Source organism: Lygodium microphyllum, chromosome 9, assembly GCF_053477565.2.
Source record: "Lygodium microphyllum isolate KBCC chromosome 9, Lygodium_microphyllum_v1.1.10, whole genome shotgun sequence".
In the NCBI taxonomy this organism is placed as follows: Eukaryota; Viridiplantae; Streptophyta; class Polypodiopsida; order Schizaeales; family Lygodiaceae; genus Lygodium; species Lygodium microphyllum.
This window is the reverse complement of record NC_141143.1, coordinates 136,750,649-136,768,131: the sequence shown is the minus strand read 5'-3', so window position 1 is coordinate 136,768,131 and position 17,483 is coordinate 136,750,649. Positions and strand designations below refer to the sequence as shown.

Sequence of the window (17,483 nt, the reverse complement as noted above, 5' to 3'; positions counted from 1 at the left end):
GCATATTTTAGCTCAACAGCCCCTTCTTGCCACAATAAGAGCACTAAGACTTCTTCTATCGTAGGGCACCCCTCTCTAAAACTGGAACATCACAAGCACCAAGAGATAGCATCTTCACATAAACTTGAAGTTGAACACAAGAAGTCTCTAATAGAAAGCTAGTAGATGAGGAAATAATGTCTGCATGCTGACCATCAGGAAGAGATACCGAAGGAACCATGATGAGGGAGATACAAAGAAGATGAAGAAAGATAATGGATCTTTAGGGAGAAAAGTATGCCAGAAATGCAAACTCGCAAGAATTGCACGAGTTTAAAGCAGTAAAAAAAGCACAAAGAGAAAAGATCAACAATAATAACCAGAGTGAAGTGATGAAAACACGACAATTGAATGCACACAATCCCTCTCTAAAGCCCTCTCTAAAACTGAATGCACACTGAGAAAATAGCAAAAGAACAAACCGAAAATTAGCAGAGGAAGGTCTCCTAGAATGTAAATCAATTGCACCAACAAGAACAAGTCCAAATAGCACACAAAAAGTCAAAAGTCAAAAGTCAAACGTGAAACATTGTAAAACAGCAGCAAGAACAAAGATCTTGCAATCTAATACCATGTCAAAAGTGGATGTAGTGATGGAAGCATGGAAAACTGCTGTAATAGACTGTTGAACACAAGAGACAAAGGAAAGGGAAAGAGGAACATTGCAAAAGAAAAAAAAACTACACAAAGGACTCAAAAGCAAAGAGATACTCAGGAAATGGAATCCATATACCAAGCTATGAGACAATACAGAACCAATGTGAGTCACCAGTTGTGAAGGCACTAGCACCTGCTCCTCTCGCTCCACCAGAAACTATCAAATGATGAATGACAAATGATGCATGATAAATGTGGAGGAGGAGCACCTAATAAATAAGCTGAAATAATGCCATAAATGATGTCACGTTGGCCAACGTTTAATGTTGGTCGTCTAGCTAAAATGCTAAAATAGCTATCATAAAATGCCTAAATAATCTAGGAAATAACATGATGCCCTAGCCCATTGGATTACATGCACAAACTCAACCATGAACTAACATATGTACTAACACCAACAAGGTGTCCAATATCCAAGATTAATTGGTAAATGTTTGTGTTTCAGCATTTCATTAATTATTGCTTGCTGTAATTAAGTTACAATCAGGTTATTACCACCCCTCCATAGAAGGAAAGCTAGTTTCAACAACACCCTCTCTACAAAAAGACAATAGAAAGAGTTAGAAAGAATATCAAGCTCTAAACTCTAAACAGAAAAAAAGAGAAACCTAATGATACCTAGGATCTACAAGTTTTATCTAGTTCAAGGCCTTGGATGTTTCAACCATGACTTGGTGGCTAGGCCTTCAAATTCCTAACAGCATGGAGACACAAAGCTTGTGGCTTCTCTCCCAAGGTCACATTTCAAGCACTATCAACTCATCCTATCTACTTTTCTTCACTACAAGTCTCCTTTCAGATGGAATTTTGTATTACAAGGTGGATCTTCTCTCTCACACCTCTTTGGACACTATTCGAGCTTGAGAGGGGATGTTGAGAAACCTAGTCATTAAGTGTGTTTATTTTCCTTAATTCCCTTTTGGTTTCACACTTATGGCCAAAAAGGCTAGGTGCCCGTATTCTACAACGCTGCTCTAAGACTACCTACTGCTTATAAATAGGGCACACACTTCATTCATTACACATCCATCAAATCACTCTCTCTTCATCAAACACTCTTCTTCTATCATTCTCCCCTTCACTCCTCAATCTCTCCACCGTTGCATACACCTCGGCACAGAGGACATTGCAGTTCATGGAGGATTTTATGGTGTTGTCTACTGTTGGCACCTTGTTCCACCTCTTTCAGTCTATGTTTTAGGGCAAATCTAACCATCCAGCTGCCGTTCCACTTCCAACTAACTAATGACCCTCTACTCCATGCTAGCGACCCCAGTTTTGTTGCCGGTGACCATTCTCCAAGCTGGCAGATTTGCATTTTGCTGTCTACCAGCATCACACGTGGCTTCTACAGGCAATCTATAACCTAGGCAGTGTTGGGAATAAAGGGCCATCGTGCCTTTTATATGTGCACTAGTGTGAACACACCCTTAGCACATTGTACTTTCATACATATATCTATCTAAAAACCTAAAGTGGTACACTCATCATTGTACCAAAAAGCATGTTCACTCTCTACTCTGCTCACTCACACTCTCTGTGTCTCTCTCACTGCATGTAATGACTGTCTGCCTCGATCTTCGTGCCTAATCGATTCCAACAAACCGGTATCAGAGCATAAGGTGCTGCAAACGATCGTTAGGCGTGCAGACAACTAGAGTTCGTGTCGAGCAGGGAGTCGGCTGGAGTTTGTGACCAAACTGGAGTTGGGTTCTACAAACTGGGTCAGCAGTTAATGCAACGACCAGCAAACAATAGGCCCGAGGCAGTAGACTGGTGCACCAGCTGACGAGCGACCAGCAGCAGCTGACAGCGACTGCAACAACTGACGAAGGGTTGCACGCAGGGCTCCACGATTGACAGCGACCAGGTGAGAGGGCGCACGGGCACCAAACACACCACACCAGCGACGAGGCGTCAGCATGTGGCGTCATGGGACGGCGGTCAAGCAGGCACCTTGATGTGGGCAGGTCATGCAACCCACCATATAGGTCAATGGGGCCACAATTTTCAAAATCTTCTAGAATTTTTTTTTCCTTTGGCCTAACAGGGGGGTTTGCGCGCACAAGCACTAAAGGTCAAATTTGTGCAATTTTGGCCTAGAAAGTTGGGGCTTCACCAGGACTGAGCACTGTTTGTGAAACATTGAAGCATCTGCGTTGGAATTGCAGACATTGTGCGCATTTGAATTGGGGATTTCGCCAAAATTGTTGAAATTTTGCTCATTTGAGTGAAATTTCTCAACATTTGGCCCACAAAATTTGGTGCTTTTCCCAGATTTGGAGAATGTGATGCAGGACAAGCAAATTTGTCTCAGAAATTGCAGGAATTTGTGAAATCTTGCCTCCGACATTTGGGGCTTTTAATGTACATGCACAAATTGGGCTGAAATTTATCCAATTTCTTGACATTGAGGCACATTGGACCCCGTGCAATTTGGGGCTTTTGCAGTTTGGGCAAAATTTGTGCAGCATTTGGTCATTTTATGTACATGCAGATTGAACTCCGCGCAATTTGGACATCAACACTTGGTAAAATTTGGGGGTTTTGCTGAAATTGCTTTCTTTTGGCAAAATTGGACAGTTCTATGCATGACAGAGGAAATGCAGATGTGTGTTTGATGCTTTGAGCACAAAATTTTGGGGCTTTTGACCGTTCGTGTCGAATTTTATGCCCGTGGGTACATGTACAACAGAAATTGCAGCTAAAATTTTGGGATTTCTCATGTAATGTGATGCACATGCCCTTTGGAACAGCTGTAATCAGTTGGATAATGCTGTAGCACTTGGTTTGGCGCTTCTAAAAACTTAATTACAGATCTGAAATCTGTACTTCTACGTGGTCATTTATTGCTGATTGGTACTTGTTTATACCTTGGTCACTTGGGTGACAGTTTGGGCCTACATTTACTGGGTTTTTTTGTCACATTTGGGCTGAAAATCATGGCTGGCAGCAATGACAACAATAATTTGATGTGCATAAAGAAGCTTAAAGGCGCACATAATTTTGCAGTTTGGCAAAAACAGTGCTACAATATCCTATTACAAAAGAAGCAGGCAAAGCCAATCAAAACCAAAGGGGCAAAGCCTGCAAACATGGATCAGGATGATTGGGATGAGTTGAATGAGCTTGCACGCTCAATCATAGAGCTATCGATTTCTGATGCCTTGATATTCAACATTGAAGGTTTAGATTCTGCATATGCTATATGGACTAGACTAGAAGAACTGTATGCACACAAAAGTGCTGCAAGCAAAGTGTATTGGCTGAAAAAGCTTATGGATTTGCGTATGAAAGAAGGTATAGCAATGTCTACTCACTTGAGTGAGTTTAACTCCATTTTCAGCCCGCTGGTTCCCTTGAAATTCATGATTGATGAGGAATTTAAGGCTACTTTCTTGCTTTGCACTCTACCAGAGAGTTGGGATACATTCAGGACTGCTATGAGCAATTCTTGTAGAGAGTGCTCTACTTATGGAAGAGATGAATCGGCAAAACAATGCATCCAGTAAGTCTTCCACTGCTTTGGATACTAGGGGCAGATCACAACAAAAGGGTAAATATGATGGCAAGAGACGCAGTAAATCACGTGGCAAAGATGTTGAATGCCATCATTGTGGCAAGAAGGGTCACTTTAAACGTGACTGTTACAAATGGAAGAAAGAGAAAGAAAAAGGCAAGAAGACAAATGATTGCAAGGAAAAGAAGGACAGTCAGCCTAATAAGAGCAGTGTAAAAATTGAAGAGGTGAATGTAGTCACTCATGACAGTGACAGTGGGAGTGATGTACTCTTTGTCTCTTCACATTTTGGTGCACATGCTCTACTTGCAGATACAAATGATGACATGCATACCTAGATTCTTGATTCAAATGCTTCCTTTCATGTCACCCTTCATCGTGAGTGGTTTTCCGCCTATACAAGGGGTCGACATGGTGTTGTCCATTTTGGGAACAACTATGCATGTAAGATTGCACGTATTGGCAGTGTGCAATTAGAGTTTCAGCGTGGCTCTATCTTTACACTTCAGCATGTATGGCATGTACCTCAGCTCAAGAAGAGCTTGATTAGCACACAGGGCAGCTAGATGATGATGGTTTTCATACCACCTTTGGTGATGGAAAATGGAAGATCTATAAGGGATCTAGGGTCATTTCCAGAGGTTGCAAGAGCGATACGTTGTATCCACTTCATGCATCTCGTATGTGTGACCATGTTGTTGCCGTGACCGAGCAGCCAAGCGTTTCTTTGTGGCATGGCCGATTGGGACACATGAGTCAAACAGGAATGAAAGTGCTTTCTCGTTTGGGTTACTTGACTTGTCTTCATTATGCTGATTTTGAGCATTGTGATCATTGCATTTAAGGCAAACATGCACAGACTTCTCACAAAAAGTCTCTTTCTTTGAAATCTTCTCCTCTAGAGTTAGTACATTCAGATGTATGTCAAATGCCAGGATTATCTTTTGGGAGAAATAAATATTTTGTCACCTTTGTCGATGATGCTACAAGGAAAGTATGGGTTTACCCTATTCGTAGCAAGGATGAAGTGCTTGACAAGTTTAAAATATTATTGGCATTGGCTGAAAATCAGACAGATAAGATACTTAAATGTCTTCGCTCTCACAATTGTGGGGAATATGTGTCCAAAGCCTTTCAGGCATTTTGTGATAGCAAAGGGATAAAGAGGGAGCTCACTATCCCTCATAATCCACCCCAAAATGGAGTTGCAGAGCGTATGAATCGGACCATACAGGATAAGGTCCGTACGATGCTGTCTCATGCTGCATTACCCCATGGTTTTTGAATAGAGGCTGTTATGACAGCCCTTCACTTAATTAATCGGTCACCAAAGAGGTCTTTTGGGTGTTGGGGGGGGGGGGGGGAGGGGGAGGGGTTGTGTGGGGGGGGTGTGAGGGGGTTCCCCAAGAAGCGTGGTCAGGCAAGCTACCTTCATATGCTCATCTGAAAGTGTTTGGCTGCAAGGCTTTAGTGCACATTCGTAAAGAAAAACGCAACAAACTTGAGCCATAGTCCTGTAAATGCATTTTCCTAGGATATGGTGACGAGGGTGAAATGGGGTATAAATTGTGGGATCCCGATAAAAGGAAAGTAGTACGCAGCAATGACGTTATCTTCCGGGAAGATCGCATGCACAAACAGCCCAAAAAGACTCAAAAGGTCCGTAGGGTTGTATTCCGGGAAGAAATACCTTTTGGACAGCAAAATGTGCCCGCTGTACAGCAGCAAATACCTGCTGTAAATGAACCTGTAAATGCAGGAAATGATGCTGGAAATGATCAGCCAGCTATTGCCCATGAAAACGAGCAATTACATGTGCAGGAACAGCCAGGACAGCAAGCTGTTAATGCTGATTTGCAAGCTGAAATGCTAGGAAAGCATGCTGAAAATGGAAATTTGCAGGAACAACCAGCAAACCATGACCATTGGGTTAGGAGATCGTCTAAGGCTACTAGACAACCTGATAGATTTGTTCCTGGTGCAATTAATGTGGCTGAGTATGTCGTGTTGACAAACTGTGGTGAACCGTCTTGCTTCAAGGAAGCAATGGACAGACAGGACAACAAGAAATGGTATAAAGCCATGCTGTGAGAGATGGAATCTCTTGAAAAAAATGGCACTTGGGACTTGGTGCAGTTGCCTAAAGGGCAGAAAACCCTTCCATGCAAATGGGTTTACAAAATGAAGGTCACTTCTGGTTCCTCACCGAAGTACAAAGCAAGATTGGTTGCAAACGGATAGAAGCAGAAGTATGGAATTGCTTTGATGAGATTTTCTCTCTTGTAGTCAAGATGACTACATTGAGAACCATTTTGGGCTTGGTTGCAGTTGAGGATATGGAACTCATACAGATGGATGTAAAGACTACGTTTTTACATGGTGATCTACATGAAGGCATATATATGCAACAGCCTAAAGGGTTTGTTGAATAAGGGAAGGAAAAAATGGTATGTAAACTCAAAAGGAGTTTGTATGGGCTGAAACAAGCACCAAGAGAATGGTATCATAAGTTTGATACATTCATGCAGTCCCAAGGCTTTCATAGAAGTCAAGTGGATCACTGCTTGTACACCAAGAAGGCAACAGATGGCAGCCTGATTATCTTGGTTTTGTATGTAGATGACATACTGATTGCTGGCAGGGATACTCATGCCTTGGATTCACTGAAGCAAAGTCTTCATGGCAGCTTTGACATGAAGGATCTTGGTGATGCAAATCACATTCTTGGCATGCGAATACTTAGAGATATATCGAAAGGCTTACTCTATCTATCTCAGCAAGAGTATATCCCCAAAGTTTTGTAACGTTTCAATATGGAGGAGGGGAAAACAATTGGGGTTCCATTGCCTCCATATGTGAAACTTAGTGCAAAAGACAGCCCCACATCTGATGATGAGAAGGCTGAAATGGCCAAGATACCATATGCTTCAGTTGTTGGTAGTTTGATGTATGCTATGGTTGCTACACGTCCTGATATTGCCTTTGCAGTGGGAGTGGTTAGTAGATACATGGCAACCCCTAGCAAAAAGCATTGGGATGCAGTGAAAGGTATTATGAGATACCTCAAAGGCACAAAGAGTAAGAGCATTGAGCTTGTCAAAATGCATACAGATGATAATCCCGCAAACCTTCTCACGAAGGGTCTTCCAGCAGAACGGTTTGCTCATTGCCGATAGATGATGGGAGTTGGATAAATATATTTATTTCAGCTTTGTACATACCTCGACTTAGCTGATTCTTTTCTCCTCTTAAAGCACATTGCCTTTAGGGAAGGTTGTTGGGAATAAAGGGCCATCGTGCCTTTTATATGTGCACGGATGTGAACACACTCTTAGCACATTGTACTTTCATACATATATCTATCTAAAAACCTAAAGTGATACACTCGTCATTGTACCGAAAAACGTGTTCACTCTCTACTCTGCTCACTCGCACTCTGTCTCTCTCACTGCACGTAATGATTGTCTGCCTCGATCTCCATGCCTAATCAATTCCAACAGGCAAATCTGCGTTTTGCTGATGTAGACCCTGTTAGATTTAGGTTTGCTGTCATAGTGGCCTGTCCTGATGTTTTTCACCTCCAAGAGGACACAGCAACTACTGTTGATCATCTTCTCCACTCTAACAGCCCTTGAGGACTGTTTTGCTCCCTCTACAACTGGCTATCCTTCCTTCTACAGCATCTACTTTGATATCCTATCGCCAAAAGGACTGCATTTCACTCCCTTCACAATGTAGACTCCCTACAGGTGCTGCTGCCTGATTGGCTAGGATAGTGGAGTCAACTTAGGGCTTTGCTCCATTGTATCAGCATGATTTATTCAACATGATTCAATGTTCATCATTCTTCACTCTTCTTCTTATTGTTGTGTTTCCGAGTTTCTTTGTCACTATGTTTGCCATACACTGTGTTTCTCCTTGCAATCCCTATCGTTTCTTTACACACCAAAGTATCTCAAGTGCCCCATGCTGTCCAAAACTCATTGGACTGGCACTACCAAGTTGGCCTTGCAATTGCAGTACTTGCCCAACTGGCATCATTTGCTTTTGGTCATTACCAACATTGTGTGCATCTTGTGGCTGAAGTGGCTTTTCTTTCAAAACCTCATGTTGTCCCAAAGCTCTGCAAGATGACTTCTTCTTCTTGCCCTTGCTATCCTTAGAAGCAACATTAAAGAATCGCACAAATCAAGGATTTTTCCCCAATTGTGCAAAAAGATCAGCTGTTGTCCTTGACTGTGCTTTAAACTAATCATCATCCTCTTCTTCTTCTTCTTGCTAATCATCAACATTTTGAGGCCTTGCGGGATCTATTTCTTGGTCAAAACCAACATTCTCAATATGCTGCCTGTGCCCATGCCCATTCCAAGATTAAGCATTGCATTTCCCTCGATGTTTTGTGAAGCATCATTGCGACTTCAACCCATTTCGCTAGTGTATGATGACATGCTGCACTCACCTACTCAAGAGTTGAGGTGATCCCAGCAATAGAACCTTCAAACCAGCTTGCCTTCTTATATAGGGTGATAGATAACCTGATTTAACACTTATTACAGCAAGAAATGAAATCCACAAATTCTGAAATGTAAAATTTACCATTAAAGCTTGAACACCCATCACCAAACTGGCCCCAATAATTTTGACTGGAGATTGAGCCCAAAATAATTCTTAGGCTCTTGCATACGAGCCAAATCAAATGGGAATGGGCTCATCCCTCACATCAACTGTAGATTGTCAATTCACAGTTGCTACTCTAAGCATGAGGTTTTCAATTATTAGGCATGGATTCCAAGGTGGCTAAGAAACCCTAATTGCTACTCTAAATTAGGGTTTCAATAAGCAAATAATGGCTGGAAGGTAGAGAAGGAAGAATAAACACATGAACAAAGGGTGTCATCATAGGCATTCATCCAAGGGCCAAAAGTGTTGGGATGTAAAGGTCCTTTATTAACCTCCGTGTATTGTACACGTGTATTATTATGTTGTACATGTGAATGCACCCTTACGTGCCCTAAGTATAAATACATTTTATTCTTTGTGTACCAACACATTGTTGGTACACCCAAAATTATATCATACTCTCTCTATGTCACTGGCAACCAAAGGCAAGTCCAGCGGAACTAGCGCGGGTGCTCATGACTAGACGGCAAGTCCAACGGGGACAGGTGACGAGCGACGTCAAGACGGGAAAGTGTCAATCACGACAACCAGGCAGGGGACTAGCGTGGAGGCGCTAGCGCGTGGCAATGGGGTCCAGCATGACACTAGCGGGTAGGCGCACGCGGCAACGGGACACAACAGGACAGTGGCGACACACCATGTTGCATGACTAGCGCGACGGGTTGTGACGGCAGGTCAGCGGCCCCTTCCCCCTCCAATTTTCTGGTTTTTTTGTTTCAAAAATTCCAAGTTACTTTTATTTTTTCCTCTTTCAAGAGTTCGCAAGTGGAAGCACAGTCTTCAAATCTGTGCAAATCTGCTTCGGAAAATTTGGGGCTTTTCCCAAATTTGATGTTGTTTATGCTTGATAGTGACATTTGTGTCAGAAATTGCAAACATTTTGCGTGTTGACCTCAGTCATATTGGGGATTTCACCAAATTTGTTGGAATTTTGATCATTCGAGTAAAATTTCCTAACATTGGACCCTGAAAAATTGGGGCTTTTCATACTGATGAATTTTTGCTCAGTTGGGTCAGATTGGCTAACATTTACATGCCGTTGGACCTGGAAATTTGGGATTTTGTGCAGATTTTGGTAAATTTCTGCAAGTGGCTGGTTTATGTAAAAACAGAAGAGGTTTATTTCGGGTTGGGCAAGAACAGCAGTGTATTTGCTAGTTCAGCTTGTGCTCTTGCAGTTTAGTGCACTAACACTTGTGTTTGTTATAAAAATGGCTGCAACTTCTTCCAGTTCTGACATTAAGAGATTGATGGAAATCAAACGGTTCGATGGTCAAGGCTTTGACCTTTGAAAAGACCGTATGCAGGGCATATTGTTCTTGAAGGATTGTCAGGATACTTTGCAAGAAGATAAACCCACACAAATGTCTAATGCAAATTGGGCCAGAGTCAACAAAAAGGCTGTGGCTTATATAAAGATGGGTGCCACTAATGACATTTTGACAGACATTAAGCGCTTAGATATTGGTAAGGCAATATGGGAGAAGTTGAAAACCACACCTACTAATCAGGTGCTTTGCAATGTTCACAATGTATAAATAGACTCCTCGTCTGAGTCATCAAAACCTTGAAACCCATGATTTTCATGTCTATAGACCTACAAATACACTAAGTCTGCTGCCTTTTGCTGTAGAAGCGCCCAAACAGCAAGAAGAATCAACTACATCTGCAAAAGATTAGTTGTGGATGTCCTGCTTTTGTCAAAAGCACTTGTAGTCCTCACTTATGCTCTGATACCATGTGAGAGTGTGCAAGAAAAGAGAAACACAAACACAGAGAGATAGAGAGAAGAGAGAGACAGCAAGAACGGAAGAGAAATCAATACAGAATCTGAAATGAATTCTAAATATAATGATGGACTAATCAGTCCTTGTATGCAGCCCAAAGCATCAATGAGGCAAATGTTAGTGTGCAACCTGCAAAAGAAGAGACAATCCGCCCACCAAGCTAAGGTGAGCTATATATGGCCAAAAGAGGCTAAACCTGGACCCGAGGAAATCACAGGATGTCAAAGGCAAAAGTTGCTATAAGTTATGCTGCACAGGTACTTGGTGGTATCTAGTGCCAATTGTTGGCTTAGGTCATTCATTTGGCCATAAGTGTCAATTGGTGACACTAGAGAACTGGCACTTAATGGTACCTAACGTTAATCTCATGGTCAAAGATGGTGCACTTGCTGGTCATTTTGAGTAGCAAGGGGAGTTGAAATACCAAAAGGGAATCCCAATGTACATCAACTTCTTTTTCAACTAAGTTAAATAAATACCGAAAGGGGCGCCAATTTTGGGGCCAACAAGACGTCCAATGTCAAAGATTATATGGGTCACATGTACTTTTCAGTTTTGTGAATTTGTTCATTACTGTAAATAGTGCTTAATCAAGTTACTTACCACCCTATCTGAGGAGATAGGCTAGTTACACACTTATTTGCCTAAAACTAGTAGGTGGTTCCCAATAAATAAGGGAGTTTCAAACATGCTTCTGAATGAAAATGAGGCTTAGCATATAATTGTTTCTTTAATACAACACAGAGGGAGGTGAGTTATTTTTGGACTTTGCTCAATGTATCTTCAATAGGAAATTTATACATGACAATCTTTTGTAGCAATAACGGATTAAATCTTGAAAACGGCAACTTCCAAGTCTTGCAAGTTCCATGTTTTCTACTTTTTGAAGTGCTATGAGGAAATTTCAAGCTCCAACTGGTGTGAGATTTGAGAAGACAATCACTAACTTTCCTCTCAAAATTCTCTCTTTTCCTACAAAAGAGAGGTTTGATTAAGCCAAATTTTACCAATGGCCATTACAAGTCAATAGAGATACACTACTTCTTGAAAAAACAAACCCTTTGTAGAAAACAAACAATATCCTATAGTTCATTGTAAAATGAGTTTTCATTGTTGCTAACCAAGACCAAGCTATAAATGCCAAACTCTTTTATTTTAGCATCTTTGTCTTTCTCCTTCTAAATTCATCATCAATCACAACCTTAGACTAGAATCACATCAAGCTAATGAACTTTAGTACAATTCCCAATACCTCCACCAACATACAATGGATGATATGGAGGAATTCCTCTTGATAAAGGTTGTACTACTCTACTTGCTCAAGGAAATTGTTCACACCAAGCTACATTGCAAGTTGCAACAAATGGTATATAGAGTTTATCTCTACAAGCTAGAGCCTTGCACAATTGCTTACTCGGAATGAAATTCAAAACTAAAATAATTTATTTAAAATTTTATGATTAGAAAGATGTGTTTGATCCTCCAAAATAAAACCATCATTTCTTCTTGGAAGCATAATACAAATTAAAAATGGTTATTATTTAATGATTCATTCACTCACTATAACTATAGCATCATGAAAAGCCTTCCACTCTAATTTGACAAAAATGTGTCTTAAAAACTCTCAATTCATGTCCACCACCTTGGTTTCCACAAGCATAGCCTCAATTCCAAGGGGAAATCCTTCAATTACCCCTTTATATATTACAAAACAACATGTTGTAGGTAATGTTGTGGGTGACCAACCATATGACTACATAATTTTATATGTCCTACTTATCAAAGATAAAAAATGTAAATACAAACACTTCTTAACCAAGTATTAATTACTAGTATCCATGCATGGTAATACATGTATTGCATCATATTAAAAGTAGAGTGGCTACATATACAACTAGACAATTTACTTTTGTGACTTGGCTAAAGGTATCTCTACAATTAAGGGTATCCCAACAATAGAAATAAGCATTTGGTACCAAGCTTCAAGTTACTTTCTTATGTGTTGTTCTTAACATCATCCTTGTATAGCTCTTGGACTAACAATCCAGCCCGCAAGCATAGAGAATAAGAGAGAACATTCCAACTTGTCCCAAATCAACGTTGCCAAAATTCTCCAAAGGCGAATTGTAAGGTGGATTGTCAAGTAAGTTGGTGAATTGAGACCATTGGATACTAAAAGGTGAGAGCAATGGAGATTCTCTTAATAATCTCTATCCTACACACATATACACCCACCCCTTGTCCTAATGAGTAGCTAACTTGAAACATGTGCTTTTTACCCAAAAAGTGTATAAATTGGAGCCAGCTCCTGATCCTTTTGGATTTGGTTTAGCCAAAATACCATGAATAAGATCTACTTAGTCACTACTATTTGTACAAGGGGGAATTACACACTCTAAATTATATGTAATCCTGCAGTCCCATGCTCCATCTCTGCAGAATGGACCAACTGTTTTGTCCAAGATGTGTCCAAGATCAGCTACAAACCTTCATGTTTGTGATCTCCAAACCACAATCCACAAACTCACTCCCTACATTAAGCAAACGTGAGGATAAGTGCTGGGGAAACTACTGATCTCGATGAGGAGGATGAGTGGCCCTTTTAAGGGAGGAGGAGCAAAGGATGGGTCTGGGTGGTTAGGGAACTTGCTGACCAGCCAATCAGTTCAGCTCACAGTATACCTCATGGCATCCCTCCAACTATCACATCACCACTGCCACATCTACATTTTGGCCACCTATGCCCAAATTTCCCACATCTTCAGCACCTCCGGTTACCACATCACCCCTCTATCCCACTACCACATCATCCTTTGTCCCCTAGCCCATGCTCTTTTGCCCATGTTTCCTACTTGATTGCACAATGCACATCACTCTATCCTTTTTTCCCTAGTACAGTGATTATTATTGTTTAACTCTAATTTCTGAACCTGTCTAATCTGCCCATTATGGTTGATGCTGTATGGCCGGGATGCCCAAATCTACCTTATCCAAACCTGAGCATCCGCAAATCATGCCAAATGATTCAGTGTATGTATAACTCAAAAGTATGTAATCATGGCAAATGATCATTATATGTATAACTAGAAAGTATGTTGCTTCATTTTGTCTTCAAGCTAGATGCCCTACTCAACAAATAGCTCCGTTTTGTCTTCAAGCTAGATATCCTGTTCATCAAACAGCATAGCATCTTCAGCAGATGACCATTTTCACCATTTTCAATGCACAAAATATATGCCAAAGATCATTTCGAACAGAAATCCTCAAGCTAGTCTTCCTCTGGGACAAGCCATCGCCACCACAAATAGCTGGCCTTTGTAATGAATCCATTCTGGGAAGAAAAGATACTTAAAGCAATTCTGCTTCGAAAACCTCGAACTAACATATATCGAGCAAAGATAAGGTTTAATCAAAACAAATAACTGCAGAATGCCTCTCTCTAGTCCTGTTCCTCTTTCTGAAGCTGATAAAGTCTTCTATGGTCCAGAGTAAAGCCAACGCATCGTTTCTATATTGAAACGCCTCGCAGAATACATCAACAATACGGCGAATTACAGCATAGAGAACCAATCCAACTGTGCGATATTCTTATACTGGAAACAACCGTGCGAAAAAAACTGACTTCATTTATCTCCGAGAGCATCAAGAATGCAGCGCATTATAGCGTGGTGAATCCATCCAAACGTGCGACGTTCTTATGCTGGAAACAACCATGCAGAAAATCAGACTTCATTTATCATAGAGAAACCACCTGATGTCGCTGCGCAATTCGCATTCTGGCAAATAAAACGATGCTCTATAGCATAAGCTGGTGTCTGTGCACGATTATCAGTTTGTCGCCATAGTTTGTTCAGGAAGAGCGCCAGAAAAGCGTTGCACACAGGCAACTATGAACATGAAAAGGCAGGCAAACCTAGGAGGAAACCTGCCTCACCGAAGCCATTGCTTAGGTCACTTAGAGCAGAAATTCGAGCAGGGAGGTCGAGCGATACCTTGTCGTGTCAATCCGGCGACTCTGAAACTCCTCGTGAATCGTTGTTGGTGTCCTGAATTGAGCACTATCCAGCACACATAACATAGTATAAACCCCCAAACCATCCCATCTAATTTAAAGCCTACATGAACAATTCATAAACATGTTCAGTAAAAAAGAGATTATGGCTCCACTTGACTAATCACCAAGATGAACATTGTAACAAGACCATGTGTTGAGTTGGCAGTCAAGGGTTTAGACACGCCTCCACTACTATAAGGCTTGATGTCAACCATGACATTCAATTAATATGAGTCCTTTCAATTCTAATATGTATTTTCAGTAATGAAGGAAGGATCTTAATTCTCCATGAGAATTCTTGGGATGGCATGGACTTGATGGATGTAGTAACGAGATCACCTGTTGAGTGGTAGTCAAGGGTCTAGCACCCCTCAATTATAAGTCTTGATTTATGAGATGACATTCAATCGATACAGATTTGTTAGCCCTCAAAAGCAAAGTTGAGTACTAGAACACAATTTGGAGTGAATAATCATCTTAGGCACTATCCATCCACTTTGTGCAATGCAAAATATTTTTTATAAGAGATATGAATATTATTTTGTAAATGTGCATGTGAGAGTTGGCTCATTCTCTACAAATTGTAAAATACCTTGATGGTAGAATAGGTAATTCCATTCACTTGGAGAGAGCAAGTGCGGGAGTGTGAGGTACAATTTGAAGTTACTTTTAGAAGATGGGTTTCATATTAGACATCTCTTGAAGTAGAACAATCGTTTATGACTTCTATAGATAGATTTCTCCATGATTGTGATACGATGTCACCTTGCAAACTTCGCATCCATAGAGCATGCAAATGCTCCAAAGTCTAAACATGCTTTAACATCTAATTATCAATGTGGTGCATAAACCCTTACTGATAATATAAAGCTTGAAGTAGCCTCAGCAAAAAAGAAGGGCCCTTCCAAGAACTCTTGGTTTTCATCCAAATACATAGTCCCTGCTATGGATAGGCATCCATGTTTCTCAAAAGTGAGGGCACTTTAGAGCTATGTACTTGCAACTTCTTATTGGGATAATATTGAGTAACATAAACTTAACCCATGAGAGCATTGTCATTGCTTCTCTTCAGTTGTCAATGGTTTGAATTGAGCTGAAGTGATCTACATAGGCTTGAAATCGGTTATTGTTTCCCTTGGAAAGCCATTGTTGTCATGGTATCTAGACTTAACAAAGCCTCATGGTGTTTTTCTTGGCACATGTTAAATAGCCAATTGTCACATTCTATTGTTTGTGAAATGAAGTCACTTAATGTGTGAACCTTTGGCATTGTTAGTAGGAGATCCTCCACACTCCCTAACAAAATTGGCTAATAAAATAATCCTCATGCCAAGTCAAATCACAAGTGAGTTACCAAAATTCAAACGCATATAGTGATGTTGGTTGAGATCCTTGAGGTGACTTTTTATTTTGGCCTTGGCAATAGGTCTATTAGTATCTCCAAGGTAGTTGTGAATTCTTACACAAAAGTTTTCAAAACATGAGGTGGAGGAGATCCCTTCTCAATTAAGAGTCAAAACCAGGAGAGGGTTGTGCCTAAGAGGAGTATGCCAATAAGTCCACTTGAGAAGCATCATCTAGATAGCTCTTGGGCTACATGTAAATGAACAACTATACCTCCTACAAAAAACCTTCGAACCTTGATCTAGTCCCATCAAACTTATTAGGTAGGCTAATCTTTGGCTCCTCTTTATAGCAAGGAGGGTGACTATAGGATGTTGAAGGGCCTTCATAATTTAGACTTGCCTCTCAAACTTCTTAGAATTGATCTAGAAGATCTCTGATGGCTAACTCAAGGCTCATGGCTTATCTACTTGTATTTGTGCATTACTTTTACAAAGCTCTCAAATGTGCAAGGTGGTCATGACACTTTTGATTACCATATCCATCACAAAAAGTCAAGATCAAAGTATGGAATCATGCCAAACTCTTATGAGGGTGACAAGAACTTGAAAAGGATAAGGATTGTTGCCTCATGACTTACAAGGGATTAACATCAACATCAACAACAACAACAACTTGATTATTTATTCTAAGATGACATAGCACAATAATATATTTATTGATAAATATTTAAAACAATGATGTTTGCAATAAGATTGGGTTCACGATACAAGACAAGGCAAGATATTGATAAAGACAAGACAAGAACTAGAGATACAAGGCTTAAACTAGAATTGGAGGACTTGCAAGAGCCTTACAATTGGTGTTGGCAAGACTAAAGGGTTTCTAGCCCGAGATCCCTATTTATATTAGAGTAGGTTAAGGAGAAGCTTCATCTAAGATGACATAAGTATTGATATGAGCATGATGACATAAGCATTATTGATATAAGTGGTCACATAAGTAATGTTAATGTAAGTGTTGATGCAAGTGCCCTTCTAGTATCCTCTAGGAAATATTCCAGAACCTTGTTAGAATTGTTTAGGGCTTCCTTGCATATTCTAAAAGTTTCTAGAAGATGCTATATTTTATTGGTGTCCATGACATGCATGATAAATAGAATGAGAAGGGATTACTAAGAATTAGTAATGAGTGGGTATGACAATGAACAAGAATGGATTACTATTTTGTGCTTGGATCAATATTGAATAGAAGGGTGGAGATGAAGTTTTGGTGGGAGTTCAACTCTCTGGACTACCGCATGGGACTCGAGGCATTTTGGGGCAAGAAAGCACTCTAGTGGGGGAAGTTGTATCCAATCAAGGCGAGAGGAGGAAACTAATGTGGTGAGAGGACAAATCGT

At 40.6% G+C, this 17,483-nt stretch overlaps 1 pseudogene across 3 annotated transcripts in view; it reads right to left on the bottom strand.

The window, feature by feature from the left end:
- LOC148031623 (mitochondrial import receptor subunit TOM7-1 pseudogene) overlaps positions 1-14,832 on the bottom strand; it is a 50,272-nt pseudogene extending 35,440 nt beyond the window's left edge. The window contains exons 1-2 of one of the 3 annotated variants that reach the window (XR_015692001.1): positions 14,676-14,800; positions 14,435-14,608 (exon numbers count right to left, since the gene is read on the bottom strand). The product of XR_015692001.1 is annotated as a mitochondrial import receptor subunit TOM7-1 pseudogene, transcript variant X2 (transcript). Of the gene's footprint in view, positions 1-14,305; positions 14,384-14,434; positions 14,609-14,675 lie in introns of all 3 variants that reach the window. The other 2 variants (XR_015692002.1, XR_015692000.1) reach the window with 2 other exon arrangements.
- Positions 14,833-17,483: the final 2,651 nt, after the last annotated feature.